This window comes from Camelus dromedarius, chromosome 16 (genome assembly GCF_036321535.1).
Source record: "Camelus dromedarius isolate mCamDro1 chromosome 16, mCamDro1.pat, whole genome shotgun sequence".
NCBI lineage: Eukaryota > Metazoa > Chordata > Mammalia > Artiodactyla > Camelidae > Camelus > Camelus dromedarius.
Genome location: NC_087451.1, coordinates 38324779 through 38345851, shown reverse-complemented (window position 1 = coordinate 38345851; position 21073 = coordinate 38324779). Strand labels below are relative to the sequence as shown.

The following is a 21073-nucleotide window of genomic DNA, read 5'->3' as shown; positions in this document are numbered from 1 at the left end:
CCCAGCAAAATGCTTGACTTTTTCGAGCTAAAAAAAAATCACTAAAGAATAGCACAGACAAGCCGTCTGCCAGGATTTTTCAACCTTCTCCCATTCAGACATTAGTGCCTATTGGAAAGGATTAATTTTACATGGGAAGGACAAGGGGTTGAATTATTGGATTACAAACCCTCAGAGAAATATGCAGTGCCTACCAGGAACTTCAAAATTCCCATTTTTAAAGCCAACTAAATCTTGAAATGTCTGCTCTGTGAAATTCAAACAGCAATTACACAGAGGGCTGGGGTAGTTTTTTTTTTTTCCTAATTATTAATGAATATGCAGTAACAGAACACTGATGCTGGAAGATCTGGTGGTGACACTAAATATAGGCCGATGTTTCCCACGTGAGACGATGGTGGACCCGAGGCAGAAAGCTTCACAGTGGAGGATGGATGGTCCTTGAGCAAAATCCAAGGCAAACAGTAACAATGCTCATCACTGTGTCTGTGGGCCATTTCAGGAAAATCAAAAGCGAGCAGCAAAACCGGGGACGTGAGGAATGCCACCTTAGGGACTGTGGGGCTGCCAGCCACGGAACCCTCCACGGCCCGCACGCAGCTCTGCCTCAGACTCTGCAAGAAGCAAGCACTGGGTGCCCTCTTGGCAAAGTAACCAGAGACCATCATACGGCATTCGCTGTTCTGCGCCTTCCCTCCTGACCCGAGAGAAATGGATGGGCTGACATTCCAGGAAGATGGGTTTCAATTACATCAAAGGAGGCCTTCTAGCTTCTGCAATATAGGGGCAGTAATAACAGGTTTCAGCAATTGTGCAACATTACCGCTGCACAGAACAAACTGGCAGCCACCACCCTCCAGGAGCCCATGAATGGCGACTTGCCCAAAAATCAATGCATAAAAGGCAAGCAAAGACCTGAAGACAGACACTAAGATGATTGCACAATCGCCCTTGGCAAGTCGGCAGCACAGTGCTGCAACGCATTATCAGAGGAAGCTCTCTTAGGCTTTTGTGTTTCCTGGAGAAGCCAAGAACAGGAAGTAGCCACCTTGCCAGGATTATTTGAAAGATGGTGTTGCACAAGCAGAGGGGATTTTCTGCAGAGGCTTTTCCAGCAGGATAGAATGAAAGCTACCAACAAACAGTTCCTGAGCATGTCTTAATGCAGCGTCCTACCCTGGACATTTTAATTACATTAATGCCCATTACCTTCCTTCCAGGCATGCAGGACGTGAGTGCATGGAACAGAATGGGGGTGGAGGGTAAGAATTCGGGGTGAACACCGAGTTTGGTGCTTGCCTGCAGCCCTGCTTCTTGAAACACAAGAACAGCCAGCTGACTTTTAAACTCCTGTTCCCGCAGCATTGTGGACGTAGCGCTGGAAAAGCCACAGCAGTCCTTACGCCACAGAGCAGAAGCAGAGTGCTCTTCTCTGGGATATGCCTCGTTTTTCCAGCTGAAACGACCACAATTCAACAACCTGCACAATAAACAGGGGAATTTTCTGGACCCACTGAAAATTAGTACTTATTCAAATTTATAATGCCCCATTTCTCCATGAATTCTGTCTAAACCTCTGATTTCTTCTCATAATGTCATTATTGAAAGCTAGCATTATGCTGCGAAGTCCTATTGCTTGAGGGGTTCATAAATGGATTTACGGCTGCTGCTGAGTTCTCTGAAAGACTCAGTATACTCTCCTCTCTCACCAGGAGCATTCATAAAGATATTTCTACATCCACATTTGGCCTCCTGCAGAGCGCTGGGGTATTTATACCTGGAAAACTTTCACTTAAATTGCTTTAAATGGGTTCTAAGTAAAACACTACTTGCAGTGATTCATTTTTCCATTTGATTGGCCAAGGATGGCAATTACAGCCGACAGGGTAAATTCGTAAATAAACTGTGCTAGTATCTTAGCTGAGGGGTACCATGCAATATGAAACTCAGGTTTCTGTTTGTCCGTCGCAGACACACTCCTACAGCAAGCACTCCTTTGCAAAGCTGTGCAGCTGTGTGCAAAGTAGTAAATTATCCGATGTGGGCAGCTCCTTCTGCACCCTCTCCCAGATCAAGGTCAGGAACACATCTCTGCAGGCTAGGTTAGAACGCAGATATGTTTCAGGAGGTACAAGTCTCAGCATTTAAAACATGTGATATTAAACCACCTCACAATGATTTCAATATACTCCCAGCATAAGATTTCTCAGCAGGTACTGTCCATAAAAATGTCATGTGTGCCATGGTTTGAAGTCACAAGACTTCGGAAAACCCCAGTAGGTTCTTCTTGATACAACCCTGTTAGAGTAACAGTGCCACATCCTCAATCACAGCTCAAATCTTCAGTAAAGAAAATCAAGCAATTCACAAATAGGAATCAGAGGGCCACTATGTGCAGCAGGAGAAACCAAAACCACCGTTCCTGCAGAAGACATAACCAGGACAGGCGGGGAAGGGGGTTTCAACAGATGCAGGGGCCAGTGACATCGCTGATGAAAATGAAGTCACGCCACGAGTGACTCATCACAAAAATTATCCTTGAAGCATCTTCCTTTAGGACTTAGTCTGTCTATGTTTAGAAGCTTTCCTCTAACATTTCTGTGCATTTTACTCTAAAATGTCTCTCTCATCATCTTTAATCTCTTACAGATACTGATTCCACAAAGATTTCAGCCCACCCTCTCCACTGTCTTCTGTACCCCAGTTCTATGAATTACTTTTTCACCCTGTATCTTCGGCTTCTCCCTCACACCCATGAGACATTCTTAGTGCTGTGCTGAAGAGTGAGACGTCCTCAGGTTCTAAGGTCGGGCTCTCTTACTGCTTCTGCCACCTGGAGCCGCTTAACCTCCCTGTGCCTCAGTCTTCTCATGAGTAAACTGCAGGTAATAACCACCTCTACATCTCCTAGGGTTGTAGTGAATCAGCGAGTTCATTCGTGTACAGAGCAAGCCCTCTATAATGATAATCATTTTAACAGTAACTGACCTCCGCCCTTCCCACTGAAAAGTGTATGAGTTAGGTCTCTCCCATCCTTCTAAAATAGCTTCCCCTGACCCTTTTTTCCACCTTTCCTATTTCCCTTTCCATCTTGGCTTCTTAAAAGAACACTTTACGCTCAAGGTCTCTACTTACTCACCTAACATCTAACTGACAGCGGGAGGGTATAGCTCAAGCACTAGAGCGCGTGCCTAGCAAGCACGAGGTCCTGGGTTCAATGCCCAGCACCTCCTCTAAAACCAAATAAGCCTAATTAACCCCCCCAAACAAACAAACAAAACCATTTAACTGACATTAGCCTCCCACAACCACCAAGCCACGAAAACTGAATCCAGGAGACTTGACTGTTGCATGTCTATGTAGCTGTATCCGAAGGAGCTGACCACCCATTCGGGAACGTTATTTTGTTCACCCCTGTGACTCTACACCCTCCTGGTCCACCCCTAACCGAAGGTTCACTCTCCAGCTCCCTCGACATCACAGGGTTTGGCCCAACGCTCACTGTGCTGCCTTACAGGCTATTTTGAGGCTACCTAGTCCCCGTCCATAGTTTTGGCCACAGGCCGCAAATCTGGGGGCTGTCTTCAAATTTCCTTCCTCACCAGCCAGCAAACGGCTGCTGATTTTTCTAAGTATTGTGTGAGCCCCCTCATTTCCCTCATCCCCACGACCACTGCCCCAGTTCAGCACTCATCTCACCTGAAATTCGCCCACCCTCTCTGCCTCCACCTCCACGCCGCCAGCAGAGGGGGGCGCTCACACCACTCAGGAGCTTCACTGGCTTCCCGCCTCTCATCAGGTCAAACCCGAGCTCCTGGATGTACACGAAGCCAACTTGGCGGGCCTCCCCTCCCGCCCATCACACCTCCTTGCCCCGCGCTGGGGCCCCTCTTCCCTTCGCAGGCCCTCCCTTTGCTCTAGCGGGTCTGGCTGCAGGGTCTCCACTCACACCCCCACCTTAGCAAACCAACTGCTCACTTTCCAAAGCTCAGCTCCGGCTTTACCTGCAAGAGGCCATCTTGATGCTCACTCTGCAGACTGATCTGGTTACTGCCACCCCTTCCCCCTTCTCATCTGGGCTCCCGCCTCACCCTTCCCTGCACACCTTCATCTCATCAGCCCCTGGAGGGGAAGAACTGCGTCCTGGTCATCTTTGTGTTCTCAACTGGTACTCAGCAGGACTCACTATTTATGGGCCTGAGTATCTGCACCAAATGGTAAGTAAGAAAAAAAAAAATTAGAACTCTTTTTAGTTAAATACTTTAAAGAGGAACAATGCCTGGAATACTCTTGTGCAATCAGCACTCAGATACGTATAGATGTTTTAAACACCCTCCCTTTGAGTAAGACAGCAGCAAATGTAGATAAATCTCAAATGATGCTTTAAGACCTATTTATAAACATAAGGGAAGGTTTGATATAATAGATATGAAATTACAGGTTGACCCCACACCTGCTAGGATGGCTATCACAAGACACAAAAAACAAGTGTTAGAATGTAGAGAAATTCCAACCCTTGTGCGCTGTTGGTGGGACTCTAAAAATCATCCAACTGTTACGGAAAGCAGTATAAAGGTTACTCAAAAAAATCAGAACTACCATATGATCCAGCAGCCCCACTGCTGGGTGTATATCCACAAGACCTGAAAAGGGCCTCAGAGAGATGTTTATATTCTCACACGCATGTCCACAGCAGCACTATTCACAACAGCCAAGAGGCAGAAGCAGCCCAGCTGTCCATCCGCGGATGAAGAGGTAAAACACGGTGTACACATATAAGGAATATTATTCAGTCTTAAAAAAGCAAATCATGATGTATCTAACAGGGATAAACCTCGAGGACATTATGCTAAGTGAAATAAGCCAGTCACAAAAAAAAATACTGTATGATTCCACTTACGAGTAACCACAGTAGTCAAATTCACAGAAACAGAAAGTAGGATGGTGGTTACTCGGGGGCCAGGGGGAGGGGGGAGGAATGGGCAATTATTGTTTAATGGATAGAATTTCACTTTCACAAGATGGAGAAGTGCTGGGGACCCAATGTGAACATACTTAACACTACTGAACTGTACACTGAGTGGTTAAGATGGTAAATTTTATGTTTTGTCATATAGAAAAGCAACTATGGCTTGAAGATTTGACAAATTTAAAGGGAACACCTCAAAATCTCATTTATTGCTTTAAAGAAATCATGCTTTTGGTTTGCAATAAAATTATATTCTTTAAAAAGCCGTAAGAAAATTCCACTTGATCACATGACCAGCAGTTCCTCACGCCCATTAGCATCATTTCTCTGTGCTTTCCACGGCCAAGCTGCCCATACAGTTCATCTCTAAACTGGATCTGAATCTACATGAGAAAATGCAGAACCAGGACACACAAAAATTCAACATGCAGTAAAATTAAGTTTTTGGAAAGAGCACAAGTTTAATTTTTAAAGTAAACATAATGACTGTCTGCCTAGTGCACCGAAATCTCTGGAAGCTTTTAACAGCAGCAAGACCCTAATTACATAACCTTGTTTTAAATGAGTAGATGAAATTATGCTGCAGTTTTACACATTACAAAGAGAACACGCGAGCAGCCTAACGCCACCCACCTCCCCGTCACCCGTCTGCCTTTCCCGTTCATTAATTACATGCACTTATGATTCTTCCTTGCTGGTTATCCTGAGCATGAACACGCATCCTCCAAGTCACAGAAAGCTCCCGTGTTCCTGCCTTGCCTCCTAATCGCCTGATTAAACCACACGACTACCGTCTAGTCCCCTACGGTTCCGACAGTTACTCATGGAACTTTCCTTCCCCATCTTACTTCTCTCCACACCCAAATGCCTTCCTCACTCCAACCAGCCCGCTTCCTACCCACTTTTTTTCATTTACTCTTCCAAATTAGCCCAACATCAACTTTGATTTTTGTCCTAAGACATCCCAAAGGCACCCTGAGTCACCGTTTAATTGAAACACGTGACTGGGTTACAAGGGTGCTGTGGGACCACCTACCTGGTTCCCTCTGCTCCCCTCTGTGCCTGCATGCAGCAGTTAGAGTGTCTGGCTGGAATTCTCAGTGGCTTTCAGTGTCACTCAGGCTTTAATCTCTGCTTCATTTTCCTTCCAGTTTCAGGACACTGGGCCTGGACTTGGCACCGTGGGCTTTGGAGTCAATTCAGTCCCCTGCTCTGCCCACTCATAGCTGTGTGATTTCAAGGAAGTCACCTAACCACTCTGAGTTTCAACTGTATCACCATTAGACTGAAGAAAACAGAACATTGTTGCAAGGATTAGTCATGGAAATCAAGTGCTGAGGTTCACAGTCTGCTACAGAGTAGCCGAAAAAATGTCAGTGACAGTAGACAGAAGATCCTCTGGGGAAGGAAACACAGGGGGCTCCAGTTCTCTGGAGCTTAGGACCGCAGCATTATTCCAAGCTCCTGCATTGTGCAGAGGCCATGGAAAAAGGAACAGAACTCAGGAGGCACAACAGTTGCATCTTGAGGATGCAGCCGTCAACTCTGCATCAGGAATAAACGATACTATCTAGAACAGCCCCTTGAGCAGGTCAGTCTCCCTGTAACGTATTAGTGATCACATGTGTTAACGTCACCACAAAGCTCTAGGGTACCTGGACACATTCAAGTGCCCAGTATAAGGAGTTATCACAAAACTCACGTGGAGCACAGATGACTTACAGGAAAAAGCAATGAGAACCACCTATGACCCACCCCCCCAGTATCTCTTAGTTACGCCTCAGACATTTGCTCTTGGTCAGTCAAGGTCAAGAGCTCCCAAACATAGGCTAATGGGAAAAAAAAAAGTAGAAAAAATGTCCTTCAATGTATTATCTTTTATTTTAAAATTCTGCATCAAAATAGCATGCCTATCAATTTCACAAATTCCCTAAAATCTCTAAATCCCAGAACAGGTTGGACTGTGCAGAGAAACGCACACACACACTGTAGGTAAGAATGTAAACCTGTGCTTTGTTTCTGGAAGGTCACTTAGCAGCACATTATCAAAAGCCCTTAAAAAAAAAAAAAAGCCTGTATTGTTTGACCCAATAATTTCACTTCTAGCAATTCATACTGCAGTATGTAGATTTTCATGTAAGTTATATAGAAAGATGTTCACCCCAGCATTACTTACAATAGTGAAAAATGGCTAATAGGTCAATTAAAGTTAAATGGGCAAGTGATGCAGCCATCACATACTCTTGAGAAATATTCAAGAATGAGAACGTACTCCTGATGCATTAAGTATAAAAAAAAAACTACATAAAATAGCATAGAAAAACAGATGTCAAGAGATACAGAAAAGAGAGATTATGAATAATTTATCCTTTTGTCTTCTTCAAACTGGCTCTAAAGAACATGTTACTTCTACACATGAAGACAGAGGAAGGTGACCTGTAAGAACTATCTGCCCTGTTTGCAAGGAGTTCCTTCCACTCCTTCATCCCACAATCTTCGTTTCCATCACACAGTATTTCCGAGACCTCCTTCACAAACCAACTCTAAACCAACTCCCTGGTTTGCGGCTGACCCAGAAAAAACTCAGATGGAAATGATTTTAATTCCATTCAACAAGTAGTATTTTATCCAGCCAAACGGCTCTGCGGAGGTGGCACCAGAACTATACTTAGTAATCATGTCCTTGCTCAGGTTTAAAATTAATAGCTACAGTATTCAATAAAGAACGGTTTAAACCTGTACGGAAATAAAGCTAAAAATAGTCACGCTGCCAAGTGCCAGTGTCTCGTCCCAGTGGGAGACTTCTCAGGTTGAACATGCAGGTTGGTGGAATTCCTTCTCATTCAGGAAAGCAGTGGAAAAAAACAGGATCTACACCAACTTTGCTGTGCTCAAAACGCAGCCCCTGGGAGCCCCAGTGGTCCCTCCCAAGGACCGCGGTGCTTTCTGCTCCAATGTCACCTCCCATAGTACAGAGGGACCTCTTACCGCCTGTCCTCAAGTATTCCATCCAACAGTGTACAGAGCAAGACTACCCCCCCAAACTGTACTAATTATCTGAACTAAGATAAAAGTGACAATTCACAATGTGTAGGTTTATCGGCAAACAGATCAGTTGTAGGATTCTTCCCTTGTCCTCAGGGGATGGAACACTGCTTAAAGAGTGGCCACCTAATCTGAAGGGGACCCGAGCCGCCGCCCCCAGCACTCCGCACCTGCACTGTCCAAGGCCACCAGCCGCACATGCCTCCTGAACACTTGAAATGGGTCCAAGTTCAAAGGGAGATGTCACCTTGAGGTGACACACACACCAGATTTAGGAGACCGTGTAAAAAGAACACAATCTTTTTTCTATCAGTTATGTTACAGTAACAGATATACTGGATTAGATACAATACTGAAATTAGTCTCACTTGTTTCTTTTAATGTGGTTACTCGGAAATTTAAATTTGCTTTGTAACTATTCAGCAGTACTTTCTTCAGAGCAAGCATCATCTGAAATGACCCTGTTCCACAGATGGATTTGCTGATTTACTGTGGGTCCCCTGGCCCCAGACAAGCCACACTAGACCCAGACGCAGCTGTCCTGTCCACTGCTGAACACTCAGCACCCAGGACCCAGGGTGCACGTCCCACACCATCAACAGCAATCAGCCACGGAAGGATGTGACTCAAAAACTAAGATCAATGTCCATCAGGCTCCCCAGGGCAGGCCAGCTACCGTACCTTAAAACTTCAGGTGCGAGTCTGTCCTCAAAAATCCACTCTCATGTTCTCCCTAAATGCCCCCACACCCATCCCCCCCAGAGGTGCCCGTGCTGGGTGTGGGAGGAGCACCCAGTCCCCATCCTGGCCCAGGATTTCTCAGCTTAGTCACCTCATGGTTTCTGTGGACCTTTGTGCTTAGAAAGAAAAGAACTTTTTGTTCGTGGTTAAATGCTAAACGGACATCCTCCCCAAATAGCCTGTCTCCCGCGGTGCTAGACACACCCCTCGGGGGGCCCGCAAGCTCTTCTGAGCACAGCAGGTGTCTGTTGAGTGCTGGCAAGTCCAACCCCGGCACTGTCCTAGGGTGCTGGGTTCTAAAAGCCTGTGACCTGAAAGGTCAGGCCCACCTCCTCCTCCAGGTCGGGGCTCACTGAAACCTGGACTAGACACCGCTGGCACCTGGAGGGGTCCCCAGGGCACCGACGTGTGAGAGCTGCAGACCGCCCCAGGCCACCACACCGCCGGCCCCCACCCACCGGCCACCCACACTGCACAACCCAGACTCTGGGGCCTCCAGCTCCAGTCGGTGGCAGGAAGTGGTGGCCCCTTCCTGTCCGTCAGAACTACTCCTGTCAGTGGGGTGTGGGTGGGAGGGTTGCTTTTCTTTTTTGGACCCCTACCCAACTAACAAGATTGTGAATTAGATTTGGATAATAATGCAGATTGTCTGTGTCTGGGAGAAACACATCAATGAAGCGATGACGGCCAACGCCCCAGACCCAGAGGCGGCTGGACACCCTGAATGGACAAAGTACCCAGAAGCCAGAGCTGTCCTACGGTGCTCCCTGCCATCATCCCACATTTTCCCCATCTCCGGACCATGCCTATATCTCCTCCCCGTGATCAATCACCGGCTAGAATGCTGAACAGAGCCAAACGGTACTGACTCTCTCTTCATTCAGAAGGGGAGTTTAAGAAGTCAAGTCAGAGACCCCGGTTTGCCAAGGGTGACCACCACTTCGCATGGTGCCCTGTGTTCCAGCCCTCTGGTCTATGTCTGGAATTAGCTCCATTTCACATGAGCTCTCGTTTCTACTCCAGACTAATACTGCGTATTTACTTTCCATAATTTCCCCTCCATTTGGCAAAAAGAAAAAGCCTCATTGGACTGGCAGTGCCCTTCTCTCTGGTCCAGAGTGTGTGCCGCCTGCTCACATCACGTGCACCTGCAGATACGACCAAGTGCACACGGTGCTTCAGAGGGGGCCCTGCAGCTTCAAGGATGCAGTTTCAGATTTAGTAAAATTCTACATTATAGGCTAGAAACAGCAGAAGTTCTCACTGCTTGGAACCACCTGCATTTCCTTTTACTGATAAATGTACAGGATTGTTAAGCATAACTACAAATTAAAGCCACAGCTATTATGAAAATGCAGAAGGTGGATTTGTTCCCCCAGCAGACTAAACATGTTGCTGGTCTACACAGCCCTCCCCCCAACCCCCCGACACACTGATCAACCTACTAGTAAATGCAAGTGAAATTAAAGGCACTTTTTCAATGACAGTCCCTGAGAGGCTAAGAAAATAAGTGTGGTTATTACAGAACCACAGGAATCGTAAAAGCAGAAGCTCCAAATATGGTAAAGCTGAAGGAGTTTTTCAAGAAGGTAGTAAGCTCTTTAAAAAAAAAAAATGCATTGTACCTTTTCCCTGTTAAAATTTTAGGCAGATCCTGTAAACTTGCATCTGTGCATGGAGCTCAAATTGAATGTCACCGTTTCAATGAAAGCACTTCTAATTGTACCAGCTTACAAATCATTCTTGCAGCTCTGTACTCCCCAAGCACCGTGTGTTCCTTGGTAAGATACCTTCTGATGCCTTCTGGTGGTGTCTCTTAGCCCTTTCACAAGGCTGAAATATTTAGGGGTGGGTTGGGGGCCTCCGAGTCTGCAGCCTTTCAGACTATCTGGCAGAAGTAGGTGTGTGTGGAGAGAGAGCTGGATGGATGGATACGGCAGGTGTGTCAAGTTGTTATGTCAGCAGACCCAGATAATACAAGTGTTCGCTACACTGTTTCCTCAAATATTCTGTCAGTTTAAGAGTTTTCCAAATAAAATTCAAAATTTTAAATGAAACCAGGGCTCAGTCATTGATTGCTAAATCAAGTAAAGAATTGTCTTTCCCGATGACTAAATGGCCCCTTAGTGACTGAGTGAAGGAGACTACAGCAATTGTTCATCCAGTAAGCAGGGAAGCTCCCACCGGCAGGCACCACAGTAGATGCAGGGGATGGAACCATGAACCAGCCTCGGTGTCTGACCCCAGGGACCACGGTCCACTGGGAGAAGAGATGGCCGTGATCACTAAGGCCCCAGGTACGCAGGTGGAGGCAAGTAGGAGGTGCTTTGTAAGGAGGGAGGGAGGAAGCACGGCCTTTTCTTGGAGGAGGAAGAGGAAGCCAAGGGACACTCAAGGAATACACCACAGCCCATCAGTATTGGTGGAACCAAGCAGTGGATGCATCACAGAGCCTGTGGAAGCTGAACGGTGTCTTGAAGCATCCAGCAGAAACGATCCACATGCAGGGACGGGCGAGCACTCCCGGCAGTGAGACCACAAGCAAAACCAGAGGGAGAAAGGACATTCTCCTCCTACCCGCTGCTCTGAAAGCCCCATCCCAGGACCCCACCACTCAGGAGACTGATGGAGAGCAACGAGCAGCCCAGGCTCCCGGCCAACGGGATGGAGAGTGGGAAATGCCTGGAGGCTCTCATTCGTACTTTTAATTCCCTGCTGAAAGGCTGGCAGAAGACGGGTCCATCTGATCTGTCAAAGGAGGAACTCCTGCTTCTCCTCAGGCACAGGTTCCACCAGAAGCCCTTAGGAGGGTCTGATTTCCTCTCTGAAGCACCCAGAGTTTGCTGAGTTCCCTCTGCCATGCCGATCTGGTTCCTTCGCTCCTAGTGCTAATGGCCCCTGGAACTGGTTCCTGGCTGACTGATCTTGAGGCAGAGGTGAGGCCAGCCTTCCTTTCCAAGGCTGAGTGGTGACGCTGCCTACGCCCTCCCACCTGGGGACGCAGGGCTGCTCATCCCCAAGAGAATAAGCTCCTGACAGCTTTGCAAGTCGTGCTGAAAGTTTCCAACAATGGAGAAGCCAATGGAAGCCCCTGGAAAACTCTTTTTGGGGGACCCCTACATAGGTGATCTGAACAAGCAGCAGCTAAGGTATAATCTTTATGGGACCAAAGGCAGGATTTGTCACCAAGAGGGTCAGTATGATAATGACACGGGAATTCTGGAATCAAACTCCATAGCATTTGCCCTCTACCCTCCACGAAAGTCACTGCAGGCGCTGTTGACAGCCCAGAGCAACACATCTGTGCAGTTTAGTCTTTCTCTTTTTCAGATAAACAGCAGTGCTCCTTAAAACACAAAGAGCTGAGTGGGAGTCACTGCACGTTCTCCCTTTTCCTTCTGTTTGGCTGTTGGATCAAGGATATCTCTTCCTTTTGAAAATTGTTTCTCATAAACTCATTTTTGGTTACTGTAGCCCAAGGAGTCCAGGAGTGCAAAACTATTAACGTGAACGCTTATGTCATGATTGTAAGCATCCTAAGACACAGGAAATCTCTTGCAAAATGGTCCACTCTTCGTGACTTGATATTGTTCCAAAGAATTTACTTTCACTTGGGTTAGTAACAAATGCTTAAGCCATGATTTGTGTGCATTTCACGTGAGTCAACTCCTTACATATAACTTTTACAAAAGAATATTAAGGCTGAATATAAAAATGAAACTTTCAGGTCAACTCGTGTCAGACAAATAGAGGACCACCTTCAAATTCATCAGAGACCACCAAATGTGGTCTGGCACCTTTGCTCCTGGGACAAGACCTACAAAGAGGTGGTCACACGCTTCAGAAAGGATCAGAGCATCACAAAGCCCACTGGTGGTGCCAGGCCCACTCACTGCTGACCTCCCTGGCTCAGCGTGACGATGCCATTAGTGACAGTAAGTGACGATGCCAGTCACCAATTTCCCGGCATCTGGCAGGAATCAGATGCTGTTTTTCCATATTCATTCCCTCCAATCCTTGCAACAACCCTACGAAGGTGCCCTCCTGCCGAGCGGGACACCGAGGTAGAGGCCACACAGGACACGGAGCTGGAGACGCGCCCAGAGTCTAACCAAGGCCAGCGATGCCCCTTCACAGATGCCCCGCCGCCGAAGGCGTGTCTCCAGGGAGGCCCAGGCCCTAGGAGAGCCATTCGCCTCTCTCCCCTTCCAGCCAGCCTTTCCATCTATGCCATGGTCAACTCCGTATTTATCTCAGCATCTTCCATGCACGAGGCCTTCCGACGGACGTCCCAGGGAAGGTGGGGGCGGTGGAGGGGGAGAGAAAAGTGGCGTTTATCTCAGGTTAAGCTCACAGTTTTAAGGCGAGCTGGATGGTGCCACTGACAGATGGCTGTTCTACACAATGCTGTTTCTTAAAATCACGGTCACATCGATGGCTTCAACAAGCCTTTCACTGTGTATGTCCATCAATTCACTATTCTCTCCACCTTTTTCCTTCCACAGCTACTTCTTTCCTAGTAACGTCATCTGTTTGATATTAAATATCTTTCTGTTATTAGTCCCAGGTGAAGAATGCTGCCACCCTCCCGACTGAGACCAATGGCAGAGAAGACAAGGAGACCAGGGCTCTGGGTGACTGCTGGCACATTATCTCCAACTGGGAGACTTGGGCAAGTCACTGCTCCCCCTTGACCTCAGACCTCAGTGTGCAGGATGGGGTGGCTGCCCACCATGCAGGTGTAGATAAACCACAGGAGCGTGGGAACCCTTGAACTTGCATGCACTCTGTGTAAGCACACCGTGTGCATTTTTCTTAAGTACAGGGTTACAGTCTTCTCCCAATTCGGCAGGAGAACTACAACCAATAAGAGGTTAGTATTACTGACTCAGCTCTCTAGGATCCCATCTGTCTCTAAAATTCTTTAATTCTACAAAAGAATAAATGTCTATGATTCCATGGAAAGCTCAGCCTTCACCTCCCCCGCCCTTCCTTCTCCACTGCACTCAGCCTTGTGAGGTCAGGAGGCTGACGGTCCAGGAAGCCACAGTGGGAGCTTTTTCCCAACTCAGGTTAATTTGCACCCCATCCCAATCCAAGGTCACCTTCCCCACCCACTTCAAGCTCAGACACAGGGTTTCTGCTCCATTAGGTTAAAGCTGAGATGCCCATTTCAACAGGAGACGACAGCGTCACACCAAGGAAGGCTATGAGCAACGAGGAAACAAAGGTCTAGACACCTTGGAACAGAGACAGTTTGGAGGAGGAGCCCAGAGCAACCCCATCAAGGCTGAGCACCGTGGGAGGACGTGCTGAGGGCAAGGGGGTAGCAATCTGCAAAGTCTGCAGAGCAGGCTGTCTGTGCTCTAACAGCCGAGCCACTGCATTCTCGAACTTCTGTCCACCTCCGCCCTGCTCCTGGGGATCCTTTTCAACAAGCTGCTACGATGGCTGTGGGGGTCCCATGGAGGGGGCAGACAGGAGTTCAGCTGCGAGCCCACAGCATAGCGGGACCTGGGGGGTCTCTGGGGAGATGCTGAGGATGAGTACAAGAGAAGTGGCAGCAAAGCCGGGGGAGAATCCAGCCTACAACCTCCGTTCTCTGCCAGAAGCTGCCTTCCCAACGACCCTAACCACCCCCAGCCCTGCAGGAAGGTCAAAATGAAGGGCCCCTCTGCTTGTAAGAGGGGTGTCACCAACTCTAGGGGACAGGAGTGCTCCCAGGATGCCAGCTGCTTCCCAGGGCTTGGCCAAGAACCCCTGGCTGCCTCTCCCTTCTTCCTCTCCCCGCGAGTCTTCCCTTCAGTGGGGACAGCCAGCATTAGACCTCATCCGAGCCTGGGACAGGTAATGGACCCTGCCTCCCCGGGCGCTGCACGCGGAAACCTGAACGCTGCCCACACTGCTGCTCCGCTGTGATCCACCAGCTCGAGACACACATCGCACTGCAGTCTGGCGTTTCCCCTGAGTCTGCCCTCCAAACCTACCCTGTGAGGAGGAAAGTGAACCTAGGGCTGTTTTCCTGTTTCACCACGAGACATCCCAATGGGTCTCCACACTGCTCATCGAGCACGACGTACCTGCTCACCGGCAGACGTCAAGGAACTTTCAGCACGCAGGAAGGAACCTTCCCTCCCCTAGCCAAGCACACGGCACTGAAACAGCGAGGGGGCAGACTTCCACCCTGAGTCCAAAGATCGTGGAGATTCTCCGCGCTGTCATCAACTCTTCCCCCTGGGAGAGCTGTATCATGCACTTCACATCATAGCGGCACTGCGTGAGGCGTGTCATTATGGAGTCAAAACGAGAGATAAGCACGAGGAAGCAAGGAGGAAACTTGCCTGCTCGCAAGTCTTGTGTTTAAAAAAACACAGCTCTACCTCGTAAAGGTCAGAAGTTGAAGCACTAGTGGGTGAAACAGTAACTCAGGGCAACATCTGTGAGACAAGCAGGAATACGCATCAGAGTCTGAACTGCATATTTTGTTAACCAGCGGCCCAGCACATCCGCTCCGAGGGATTTATTCCAAGACAGTGTCCCGTGTGCACAGACGGACGCGGCCAGAGCCGCAGCCAGGGTGGCGGGTAACAAGCGAGCACGGCCCACGGCCCAGGGCCTGTGCTGAGAGCATCGTGAGCAGCAGCTCTTTATCCCTCTCACCCACCTCCTGAGGCGGCAGTATGACTGCCCCCACTTTGCAGATGGGAAGCCCGAGGACAGCAGGTAAAGCCACTTGTCTCACGTCAAAGGTCGAGCCAGGCCTCAAACCCGGATGGTCTATGGACATCACTGCAGCTTTGTTTGGCAAGGCGACACACAGCCTGTAAGGCCAGCGTTCATCCCTAGGAAGCTGCCGAGTGGACGGGTTACAGCGCACCCACAGGACGCGACACTGCCTGCCGGACAGACTGCTGAGGGGTCGGGGACGTCTGCGTGCGCGTGTGGAACGAGGTCCGGGACCTGCGCTGCTGGGGAGAAAGCAAGATGCGGGGCTGCAGGACAGTCTGACACAACGTGGGTTAAACACACAGACGGAGAGTAAGGCAGAGCTCAAGCGCAGAGTTCTGACAGGACGCGCAAGAGAACTCGGCCGAGGTTCCACCTGTGCGATGGGCCTGCGACGTGGGAGAGGGAACTTTCGCACTGTGCCCTTCCGTTTCTTTTTTTTTTTTTTAATCAAGAGTATGTAATCATTTTAATTTTTAAAAGTGTGTTTACACAAAAGATGAGAATTGTTATCAATGACACCAGAGAGGGAAGAACTTTGGGCTTCAAGTTACAGCTATTTTGAGGTGAGGAAAAGGGCGAAGCCTTATAACATAACTGAAATTCCTTGCGTGTGTGTGTCGGACCCAGAACTGGCCAATCCCAGGTTAAAAGTTAAGTTGTGCACCCAACTCCCACAAAGACAGCATAAACACTGCCTTCAGATGTCTCCTGGAGCAAGTCAAAAACAAACCGGGAGCCAGGGAGGGTACAGCTCAAGTGGCAGAGCCATGCGTAGCATGCACGAGGTCCTGGGTCCAACCCCCAGTACCTCCTCTAGAAATAAATGAATAAATAAATGAATAAACCTAATTACCTCCCCCCTCAAAATTTTTTTAAATTAAAAACAAAACAAATCAGAGCAATCTCAATCCTTGAATAGGGCTCTTTCCTGTGTTAAACTCCAGGTTGCTGGGCTGAGGACAAAAAGCATCAAAAGGGTCAGTGAACAACACAAAACAAAGACCAGAAAGGAATGAACGCACAGTTGTCAGGGACAGGCGGGTCCATGCCTTGTCCCCATCAGACAAGATACAACCCAACTATGGACCTGAGTGAGCCCACCTAACCCTAAATAGAATCAAACTGCTACATAATTCAGAAAGACGCTGGACAAGAAATAAGTTTTAAAAGTCAAAGGGGAAGGAAGTTCAAAATCTCAGGTCAGGCACTTACGAACGTCATTTAAGATGTTGGAAGAACCAAAGAGAAAAAGCCACTTTCAAAAACAAATATTTAAATTATCTTAAAATTTGGAATGCTTCCCCCTAGAGAAGAACTAAAACTTAAGGCATATTAGGTGAAAGCATGACAGATGTTTTATTCCAGAAAGGAACAGAACAGAAACCAGAGAGAGGTTGTGTGTGTAGTTATCAGAAAACAGACAAGAACATCCTTGCTTCTTGACAGTGCGTTTCTGAACTCCTGTTCAAGACAAATTACTATGCCATAAGACAGGCTTACCATGGACAGTCATTTAATTGGGGGTTTTATTCCTAATTAACACTTTAAAATCAAGTACTGTAAATCATAACCAAGACCAACAGCCCATCAAAAGGTAGCACTCAGCTATAACCCTGTACAATCATTATAGCAGAAAACTATACTCTAAGTCCTAGAACGTGGGCATAAATTTATTCATTCGTGTTTAATTCATATTTGACTATTCCATTCGCCAAGCAAATATACTCTATGAAACGCTGAAGACTGCTCAGTGTCCCATAAAGCACACAAATCACTCAAAACCAGGAACGTGTAACAGAACCCTAACTTCTAAATACATTTCAACAGTAATTGTTTTGTCAAAAACAATTTTACCTTCTTAGAATTCAACAGGACTTTCCATAATGCTTTGAGTTTTTTTTTGAAGTCATTTTCAAATTTAAAAGTCTTCCAAGAAAACGGGAACTACTGTAATTAATTTTCTTAGTAAACTTGCTTGAAGTCAAGCATGGGAGTCATTTTATTCATCAAAAATTATTCCCATAAAAACCTTGAGTAGACACAGGTGGTTGTCTAATGACTCCTAATGCGGGTGATGATGACTGTAAGGCCAGAGCGTCTTCCACAAGGTCTGGGAGAAAGTTTCTCCCACAGAACAGAACACTGTGAAAGGCTACTGTCAGAGAAATACCAGTTTTTTGTTTTTTTTTTTTTTTTTGGCCTATTGAATTCACAGAAAAAAGTAAGGCTTTTTTTCTGTAACACTAGTGCTTCATGCTGGCAAGAACACGGGCAAGCAGGAAGTCCATTCATTGCTAATGACGCTGAAATTAATACCACGCCTTTGAAAAGCAACTTGGAAATAGCTGCCGAGAACCACTGAAAAAATTCACCCCTTAGGAAAATACGAACACTTGTAAACCCTATCCTGAAGGAAAAACCAGACCAGAAAGAGCCAAACACACAACGTTGTTCATTGTAGTCATTCACAAGAACATCTGAGTGCTCTCAGTACAGGACAGAAATATGGCATGCAGAGTTTGGAAGACGATGGTAACCATTTTAATAAGGATGTGACACTTAAAGATCTAGACACAGAAAACTAGGAACAGCTGACCCTTGAGCAACATGGGGGTAGAGGCACCAAACAACCCTTTCTACGGCTGAAAATCTGCGTATAGCTAAGAGTCGACCCTCCGTGTACGCAGTTCCTTGTATCCAAGGGTTCCGTCAGCTGCAGATGGTGTAGCACCATAGTATTTACTACAGAAAAATCTGAGTAAGCGCATGAAGTTCAAACCCAGTTTGTTCAAAAGTCAACTGTACAGAATTATGTATAATGTGCATATAAATTAACGAAGGGAAACACAGCGACGTAACACAATTAGGAGTGGGATTATGCCTGTGTTGGAGTGGGATTCCTGCAGAATTCCCTAACCTCAGCACTCCTGGCATTTCGGGCTGGCTCACCCTCTGCTGGGGGGGTGGGGGGCTGTCCTGTGTATGTAGGATGTCAAGCGGCACCTCTGTTTTCTACCCATTGGATACCAGTAGCTCCTCCCATACCCCTAGTAATGACAGTCAAAACTGTCTCCAGAGACATAGCCAAATACCCCCTGGGGGCAGGGGGGCGCACAAAATTATCCCTGATGGAGAACCATTAGGTTTCAGCTACTTTCTTCTCTCTCTACCGTCTAGTTTCTGTTTATTACATACATTTTAAAAAACAGAAATGGTACTATGAGAGCAGTATTTAGTGACTTATTAATTCAAAGCTAAAAGCCATTCCCTTTAGTGCATCGCCTCCAGTCAATAAGACTGGGGGGGGGTCTCTCTCCTCCACCTTCAGCCAGTGGCCTCCTCGTCCACAAGCAGGACCCATCCCTCTCACTGCTCTGAAGGTCATGGCTTGGAAGACTATAAGGTTTTTCTCCACCCAAGAAGCTCTCCCAGCATAGCCCTTCCTTGCTTCCCACGCTTTCAAAAAAATCCACATTTAAAAGTTTTTCCGTGACGGAGATGAACAGAGGAAGACAGGAAACAAACGTCACCATCTCTTTCACGACATCCAGGCTTTTGCATCTATGCTCTCGGAGACCCTTATTCCGTACTGAGAAACCACAAAGTGCATCATCACGTCACCGGCACGCATTTCAAAAGGAGCTTCAAATCTTCCCCGAGTTACTATAGAGCTTTACAAAAAAATAACGCAATGGTATTCTGACCACATGCTATCGCTTTTGAGTCAACAGGTCAAAGGAATCACAGAATTTCTTAAAAATGACGGCAAGTCCAACTGTTTCTCAGAATCCAGCAAGCCGAGCAATAAAAGGCACAAACTCTAGGACAGTGGGGAGAGTATCACATTTAATTTTAAACGGATGTATTGGCGAACTGGTATCTGTCTTGTTGCTCCATACTAAATAGTTACATCTAACGGTAAATCCCTTTGAATAGCTTGTACAACAAAGTCCAAACTGGCCTCGAGTTACTTTTGCAACCATACTACCCAACCCCTCTTCTTCTCCTCCCTGCAAATTTAAACTTCTTGGCCCTCCTTCTCATGAGGCTTCCTGGTGGTCAACCTTACGTGGCTAAAAGAGGCTGGCTCATCTTCCACAAGCTTCCATCAGATAAACGCATCCCCTCCATGGGGTGCCGACCCAAACATACTCTGTCTGCTCTGCTCAAGTGGGAGCTCCTTGAGGACAGAGGTGGGTGCCCAAGCTCCAAGTGCTGACTTACAGTTGATCTAAAGCCAGCTCCCAAAAGCCCGACAGTTTCTCTAGCAAAGTCACAGCTTCTCATGTTTGGGCTGGGAGAGAAAGAACACCTTCAAAGTGAATACTTTCCTGAGTGTTCTTTTTTCTTTTTTCTTTTTTTAATAATAAGGAACAAATGTAAATTCCACACCAGTGGCATGTTTGCCTGTTTGGTTTTGCTTTTAACCATCACTGGCGCCATTCATGAAAACCCTAACAGCACTTCACCAGTTACACTGATGTTAAGGACAAGTAAACTGACATCAGGCCATCCTGCCGCTCAGTTCTACAACTGCTTTTCTGAATCTAGGCCACTGGAACTAAGAGGAAAATACTGTAAAACAATGGAAACATTATTACAACTTAAGTTATAAGAACTGTTTATTATTCCTTTACTGTTGGCAAGAATAATTAACAGAAATTCACCCAATAATTCAAAGATGTTCTATTAGTGTTTCACATTCATGTGAGAAGTACAGGGTATACTGGTGGCCTAACTGTATACTGACAATATTAAAAATGTGGGGAAGGCATAGCTCAGTGGTAGAGCGCATGCTTGGCATGCATGAGGTCCTGGGTTCAATCCCCAGTACCTCCACTTAAAAAAAAAAACCTAATTACCACCTCCCAAAATAAATGTATATTTAATAAATAGTGAGCATTTACTAAGCATCAGGCTCTATTCTAAGCCTTTTAATGCATCAACTTATCTAATCCTCACAACAATCCCAGGAGGTACGTACTATTAATTTCCCCATTAAAAAAAAGGCAATTATCCCCGTACACTGTTGGAGGGAATATAAACTGGTGCAGCCACTGCGGAAAACAGGATGGAGGTTTCTCAAAAAACTAAAAGTCAAACTATTACATGACCCAGCAATTTCAACCAAGGGTACAGATCTGGAGGAAAAAAAACACAAACTTGAAAAGATACATGCACCCCAATGTTCATAGCAGCACTATTTACAGTTGCCAAGACACGGAAGCAACCTAAATGTCCAACCGCAGATGAGTGGATAAAGAAGTCGTGGCATAGAGGTACAACGGAATACTACTCAGCCATAAAAAAACAAAATCATGCCACCTGCAGCAACATGGATGGACTTGGAGGGCATTACACTAAGAAATAAGTCAGAGAAAGACCAGTACTGTATGATACCACTTATATGTCGAAACTAAGATATTTAAGAAATTAGTGACTAACAAAGCAGACTCAGATATAGAGAACTAGTGGTTACCAGTGGGAAGGGGGAGCGGGTTGGAGGAGTTGGAGACACAAACTAACGGGTGTAAGACAGGTTCAAGAATGTATTTTACAGCATGGAATATAGCCAGTATTTTGTAACAA

General features: G+C 46.8%; 1 protein-coding gene and 1 non-coding gene across 3 annotated transcripts in view; one reads left to right on the top strand and one right to left on the bottom strand.

The window, feature by feature from the left end:
• Positions 1 to 21073, bottom strand: part of PRKCA (protein kinase C alpha) — a 360615-nt gene that overhangs the window by 281205 nt on the left and 58337 nt on the right. The gene's annotated exons all lie outside the window — the stretch shown is intronic.
• On the top strand, positions 20251 to 20323 carry TRNAA-GGC (transfer RNA alanine (anticodon GGC)). Its single transcript has one exon. It is a non-coding gene; the product is annotated as a tRNA-Ala (tRNA).